Genomic DNA, 7,698 nt, shown 5'->3' with positions numbered 1-7,698 from the left:
GCGACTGATGTATTTATTTTTTTTCTCAGGAAACTGGAAATATATTCTGGTTTATAGTAAATAAACTAAATATTGGTACCTTGGCACCGCGCCTAACGCACGTTTTTTATGCAAATAAAAGTGGCCTTGTTGCCAATGGCAACCAATCATAGCTGAGCTTTCATTTCTTAAGCTTCTCTGGCAAAATGAAAGGCACTTTGTGATTGGTTGCTATGGGCAACAAGGCCAGTTCTTATGTCAGACAGTTTTAATAAATGAGGCTTATGGGAGACTTTTTAATAATTAAAATGCGCCGTTTTTTTAGCACAAACTGCGCCAAGAAAGTGTTGTTATTATGTCAAAATGTTCCAGATTTATTCATGACGTGTGACATTTTTGGGTGCGAAATACTGGTGTCAACTACGCCAGCCAAGAAGTGACGTAAGAAAGAGAAAAGTCTATAACACGTCTGGAAAGCTGCGCCACACTTCTCATACAGCGTGCGCCATTGTGCTAAATGTGCTATGGTTTACGCTTTTTTTTTTGGTCTTGTTTTACCGTCTAAATTTAGGACGGTATTAATAAATCGCCTTCATTGTCTTTTATGTACAGAGGAATGAGCAATTTTGAACCGTAAACGTAGAGATTTTCACAAAGGCGCAACTTCAAACTCCTGTGCCACAATGCAAAATGTGGTAAATTTAAGACATATTAGGGCTTGTTCACACAGCGTTTATTTGAGGCGCTCCACGTGTCGGAAAAACGAGCCAAAGATGCATGCTTTAAGCTTCCCATTGACCTCAATGGAAAAACATATTGCAGCGCATACGACGTGTTGTTTTTTTTACGCGCGCGTGTTTAAAAATCGCGTTGTGTAAAAAAAAAAAGAAGCCTAAGGTCAATTCTTGGCGCGTAAAACGCGCCTATTTCCCATAGTCAATGGGAGTCCTAATTACGCGCCGAAAACGCTTAAAAAACCACGTAAAAAACGCCTGTACTTTAAAAAGCGCTTTGCAAAAATGCTAGCGGTTTTGACACATTTACACGTCGGGTTTTTTTTAACGCCGTGTGAATAAGGCCTTATAAGCAAATAGATTTTCTTACTGTGGTCAAGATCATATTTACCCATAATGCAGCATAAATTTACCATGGCGGCTGAGTTTGAGGAGCACAGCGCCAAATGTAAAAATAAAATTATTTGAAAGCACTGGATGATATTGGGACGCAACTTGTAGCTAATAGGAGCGATTTCATGATTAACCTGCTAAGAAATACCTTTTTGTGCAATTTCTTAATAGGTTATTCAAAATGGCTCCAAATTTTATGCTGCCGCTTACTGTTAAGTACTATACTGGCGTAGCGCTGGATATTACACCATGGCCCACGGTTTACATCGAAGTGCGTGCCAAATTATTTTTCTCCTTGTCAAAAAAGTGACTGAAAAAGTGTGCGTGTATCGCCAAGGAGACGAAATGGTGAAAATCTACATCTGCACATAGCAGGTGTAGAAAGATTTTTGTTTTTTTTCCTGTCAGAGTTCAAAAGCTCCAAATTTATTAGAAAACGCTTTTTTTTTTTAGTGAATCTGGTGCAAATCTTGTCCGATACCCTCTCCACTTTTGCGTAAAATGCGCTATTATTTGTAAACGTGGCACAATAAGTTGATGTTGGCGCCATTGCTGGGTCCAGTTTTGCAGCAGCAATCGTTCTGTGGTCCTATATGCTCCATAAGAGGGGCGGGGCAACAAGAGTGACAAGGAGATCTGATCAATGGGAAGAGAGGAGATTTGGCGGGAAAGGAGAGATTGAGTCTGTGGAGGAGCGCCCCTGAATGTCTCCAGAAAATCTGACTGAAAAATGGGAGATCTGAGGGGAGAAAGCGAAGTTGTAAACAGAAGAAGAACGATGCAAAATAAAACAACAATGGTGGTGGGAAGTGAATAATTGGGTGGAAATGCTGGAGTCGACTGACTAGTAGACTGGGATTTGTCGCCCATATACTGCTGTACATGTGTTGTTAGGCAATGGGGCTGAACATATTCAAAAGGTTGCTTAGCAACCAGCTGGGTTCCTGAGCGGGTGACCCCCTCCTCTATAATGTCCATATTCGCTAACGGGGCATTTGGAAAGGGCCAGTCAATATGAGATGACCGCTTTGAACCAGCATGTACTAAATAATTGCTTAAAGAGGCTCTGTCACCAGATTGTGCAACCCCTATCTGCTATTGCAGCAGATAGGCGCTGCAATGTAGATTACAGTAACGTTTTTATTTTTAAAAAACGAGCATTTTTGGCCAAGTTATGACCATTTTCGTATTTATGCAAATGAGGCTTGCAAAAGTACAACTGGGCGTGTTGAAAAGTAAAAGTACAACTGGGCGTGTATTATGTGCGTACATCGGGGCGTTTTTACAACTTTTACTAGCTGGGCGTTGTGTATAGAAGTGTCATCCACTTCTCTTCACAACGCCCAGCTTCTGGCAGTGCAGCACTGTGACGTCACTCACAGGTCCTGCATCGTGTCGGCACCAGAGGCTACAGATGATTCTGCAGCAGCATCGGCGTTTGCAGGTAAGTCGATGTAGCTACTTACCTGCAAACGCTGATGCTGCTGCAGAATCAAGTGTAGCCTCTGGTGCCGACACGATGCAGGACCTGTGAGTGACGTCACAGTGCTGCACTGCCAGAAGCTGGGCGTTGTGAAGAGAAGTGGATGACACTTCTATACACAACGCCCAGCTAGTAAAAGTTGTAAAAACGCCCCGATGTACGCACATAATACACGCCCAGTTGTACTTTTACTTTTCAACACGCCCAGTTGTACTTTTGCAAGCCTCATTTGCATAAATACGAAAATGGTCATAACTTGGCCAAAAATGCTCGTTTTTTAAAAATAAAAACGTTACTGTAATCTACATTGCAGCGCCTATCTGCTGCAATAGCAGATAGGGGCTGCAAAATCTGGTGACAGAGCCTCTTTAACATTGACTGCTCGTTAAATTACCCCCGACACTAAAGCCTCATACACACGACCGTGCCCGTAATGACGGTCCGTGATTACTGGCAGCTGTCTGCATTTGCGGGCCTAGTTCCCGTTATAAAGTATGGGAGCGCGGTCCGTAAAATTAAAAAAATAGGACATGTCCTATTTTATACGGAAGGTTTAAATAAATATACGGGAAGCTGTCCGTCGCCATAGAAATTAATGGGTCTGTAATTATGGTCCATAATTACGGAAGAAATCTACGGTCGTGTGCATGGGGACTAAGGCCCCATGCACACGAACGTGCTTTTGCGGCCGCTATTCCACCGAAAATTGACGGGAGAATTGCGGCCCCATTCATTCCTATGGGGCCATGCACACGACCGTGGTTTTCACGGTCCGTGCATGGCCCAGGCTCATTGAAAATAATGGCCGCGGCCATGTGCATGGCCCGCGATTTGCGGGCGGCTCGTAGCTGACAGCCTGCTGCCGGCCGACCCGAAAATCACGGCCGTGCACATGGCCACGGTCGTGTGCATGAGGCCTAAGGGGTTAACAGTAGCAAAATGCACCATGTCAAGTTGCCAGTTTCTGTAGGCTAGGGCTACACGGCGACATTGGCTGCAACACATGTCTAACGGACAAAGATCGCTGTGTTGCGCTGACTGCATCGCAGTAGCGAAAGCGAATTTGCCTACGTTGCGACTCCCAGGTTGCCGCGACACGATATTGGCAAGAATTCCAAACTTGCTGGATTTCTTTCGACTATCATGACGTGGCCACGGCAACCTGTGGGTCGCCTCGTGGCCATGTTCACTTTTATTACTGCAATCACATAGAGATCATTGGCCATACGTGCTATGTCGCGGCCAAAGTCGCCGTGCAGCCCTAGTATTAATTTTTTATAGAAGCCCCTTGAAGGGGTTGTGCAGGATTCGAAAAACATGGCTGTTTTTCGCGAGATATAGCGCTACGCCTGTGTGATATTGCAGCTCAGCCCCATGAACTTCAATAAAGCTGAGCTGCAATACCAGACACAACCAGTGGACAGGTGTGGCGCTGTTTCTAGATGCAATTCCTGAGGTGAATGTTCCGCCACTCCAATATCTATAATATCATTGTCCGTACCGTGCACGCAGTTTCTTCATGTCTTACCACCTCTCTAAAATTTTCAGACTCCCGGACGATTCAGATATCGGTGCAATTTTACCCATTCGCTATTGATCTTTCGCTTTAGGTGATTAAGGTGATTTCCAGTTTTCTGTGACTAAACCAACTTTGTGTTTCAATTTCTCACCAGATTTCTGATTGCTGTTTGTGAACGGGAACGCTTGTTTACAAGCAGCCCTGAACATGTTCCGCTCACACAGATGATGGGCTCGTTACAGTTTATCAGTTCTCTCTTTTGTGCACCTGGGTGAGTTGGATGGGTTTCCAAGTCGCGCCAAAGTTGTGAGTCCATAGAAGTCCCTGATGTCCATATTCATACATAAAACAAGTCCGTAATATAGAAAACCGCTCACAAAAATCAGTAACCAATAACATAAATGAATCATCAATAATTCTGTAATATCACCACTTTGCTGTCGTTGGATTATGGAAAAGCCTCTCATGTAATAATAATCAGAATCCCGTCCCCCTACTGTCAATTATAATTGTATTAGCAGTCGCCAGAAAGTTCTGTGAGTATAGAAAAGTAGGAGGCCGCAGACTAATTACGTCTCTACTGGTCACAGACATCTGAGGTGACACCTTATATCTTTTATAGTCTATTATTTATGGTATATTATTCCTTGTAATACTCAATTCAGCTGCTGCAGAACCTCTTTTTTTGAAGAGTTATGTGATGCTTTGATTGATCTGAAACGACCTTATCCTGTTCATAAAGGTTTGCAGCAGCGGACGTGTATTATGATGTTCTGCAGCAGCTGAGATGTGTACTATAAGATTCTGGGGCAGCAGGAGGTGTTTTGTGATATTCTGCAGCAGCTGAGATGTGTATTATGATGTTCTGCAGCAGCTGAGATGTGTATTATGATGTTCTGCAGCAGCTGAGGTGTATTATGATGTTCTGCAGCAGCTGAGGTGTATTATGATGTTCTGCAGCAGCTGAGATGTGTATTATGATGTTCTGCAGCAGCTGAGATGTGTATTATGATGTTCTGCAGCAGCTGACGTGTATTATGATGTTCTGCAGCAGCTGAGGTGTGTATAAGGCTGTTCTGCAGCAGCTGAGATGTGTGTTATGATGTTCTGCAGCAGCTGACGTGTGTGTATAAGGCTGTTCTGCAGCAGCTGAGATGTGTATTATGATGTTCTGCAGCAGCTGAGATGTGTATTATGATGTTCTGCTGCAGCTGACGTGTATTATGATGTTCTGCAGCAGCTGAGGTGTGTATAAGGCTGTTCTGCAGCAGCTGAGGTGTGTATAAGGCTGTTCTGCAGCAGCTGAGGTGTGTGTATAAGGCTGTTCTGCAGCAGCTGAGATGTGTATTATGATGTTCTGCAGCAGCTGAGATGTGTATTATGATCTGCAGCTGCTGAGATGTGTATTATGATGTTCTGCAGCAGCTGAGATGTGTATTATGATCTGCAGCTGCTGAGATGTGTATTATGATGTTCTGCAGCAGCTGAGGTGTGTATAAGGCTGTTCTGCAGCAGCTGAGATGTGTATTATGATGTTCTGCATCTGCTGTGTATAAGGCTGTTCTGCAGCAGCTGACATATGTATTATGATGTTCTGCAGCAGCTGAGGTGTGTATTATGATGTTCAGCAGATGAGGTGTGTATAAGGCTGATCTGCAGCAGCTGAGATGTGTATTATGATGTTCTGCAGCAGCTGAGGTGTATTATGATGTTCTGCAGCAGCTGAGATGTGTATTATGGTGTTCTGCACCAGCTGAGGTGTATATTATGATGTTTTGCAGCAGCTGAGGTGTGTATTATGTTTTGCAATATCTCAGGTCTGTATTATGATGTTCTGCAGCATCTGAGGTCTGTATTATGATGTTCTGCAGCATCTGAGGTCTGTATTACGATGTTTTGCATCAGCTGGGGCAGAGAATAATGCATTGCGGCTGCTGAAGAACCTCTGCAACTGAATCACAACATGTCAGTCAGGTTGGCATAGGAAAAGGGACCTCCCAAAGTGATCTGTGTCAGACTGCTTCTGCAGGAAGAGATAAGCAGCACATATCTAATGCCGCTGATCTCTGTATAATCATCAGGTTCTGACCTCAGAATGCGATGTATGTACAAATATTACTTACAGACATGTCAATAGATAATTCCCATAATACTGTTACTCCTTCAGGTTTCCGCAATGACCTTGAAGGATGCGCCTGCTGAGGGGGTTAAGTGCAGTGTAGCGGTCCCCTCTCCATCCATGACTGATTTGAGAATAATAGCTGTCATCAAATATGCATTGGGAAGGAACTAAGGCCAGTGTGCGGTGTATGTGCGGGGTCGGAGCGATGGCTCCAGGGGTCCCTAAACCATATAATCAGAATTAAAGGACACCTGCGGAGGGGGGAGGTGCCAGCGACTGGCTTTAGGACTACAGCCCCTGTGGACATGTGGGAGTTGTACTAAAGGTAAGCGCTGTCCTGTTATCTGATCCGTCCGCACCAATGGCTTTTGTTTGTTCTAGCAATCGGCTCTTGGTTACGGGAAGCTTGTGTTTCCAGGCTGCTCTGTTCTCCTGCTTCACTTTTAATGTACACAATCTATAAAGGTGTGACCACCTGTCGTCTGTGCTGCCGCCATCTATGGGATACCGGGGCCGGAAGAGCTTTGGTGGTGCTGGGATAAAGGGGCCTTTCTGGGACATATAAATAAAGTTTATTGAAGGGGGCACGGGACGTAATCGCACTTTGTAATATATTATGTGTTGTATTTCAGCTTCAAATACATAACTGTATATCGACATACATATATATATATATAGACATAGAGAGAGAGAGAGAGAGATACACACTGTATGTATATACACTGAGACTGTAACCCCCAAGATCTGACTGAAATATCTTTGTATTAGAAAATGATGGATTGTTGATCCTCGGCCTAATGCCTTATTCAGACGAGCGTATAAATCGGCCGTGTGACAGCTGTTTTTGTAACGGCCGTCACACAGACGCATGTATTCTTATGGGGCTGTTCACACGGCCGTTGTTTGAACGGACTGTGTGAAGGGCCCATGCAAAAAAATAGGACATGTCCTATTTTTGTCAGTTTTCACGGATCCCTCAATAGACTCAAGTCTATGAGGGATCTATGAAAACGGGTCCCGCACGGGTGCGAATCAGACAAGAAAAACATCAGTTTTTCACATCCTATTTAAGTGCCTGTTCACATCACCGTTCGCTTTCCGTTCCGGGGTTCCGTCTGAGGTTTCCGTCGGGTGAACCCCGCAACAGAAAGTGAAAGTGAAACCACAGCTTCCGTTTCAGTCACCCTTGATATTAATGGTGACGGAAACATCGCTAATGGTTTCCGTTCGTCACCATTCCGGCAGGTTTCCGGTTTTCCGACGGAATCAATAGCGCACCAGACAGTATCACCCAATAGGCTTAGATACACCAGCTCAGCAGACAGTATCACACATAGTAGGCTGTTAGACCATTTCAGCAGGCGGTATTATACATCATAGGCTCAGATACACAGCTCAGGAGACAGTATTACACATGATAAGCTTAGATACACCAGTTCAGAAAGTGTCATATATGATAGCATTAAAT

General features: G+C 44.2%; 1 protein-coding gene across 1 annotated transcript in view; it reads left to right on the top strand.

The window, feature by feature from the left end:
• Positions 1-4,268: 4,268 nt before the first annotated feature.
• Positions 4,269-7,698, top strand: part of MYO15A (myosin XVA) — a 106,850-nt gene continuing 103,420 nt past the window's right edge. The window contains exon 1 of the mRNA XM_075830630.1: positions 4,269-4,379. The gene's annotated coding sequence lies outside the window, so the exon portion shown is untranslated. The remainder of the gene's footprint in view (positions 4,380-7,698) is intronic.

Source organism: Rhinoderma darwinii, chromosome 6 (assembly GCF_050947455.1).
Source record: "Rhinoderma darwinii isolate aRhiDar2 chromosome 6, aRhiDar2.hap1, whole genome shotgun sequence".
In the NCBI taxonomy this organism is placed as follows: Eukaryota; Metazoa; Chordata; class Amphibia; order Anura; family Rhinodermatidae; genus Rhinoderma; species Rhinoderma darwinii.
The sequence above is the reverse complement of the archived record's forward strand: the minus strand, read 5'-3'. Positions and strand labels throughout refer to the sequence as shown.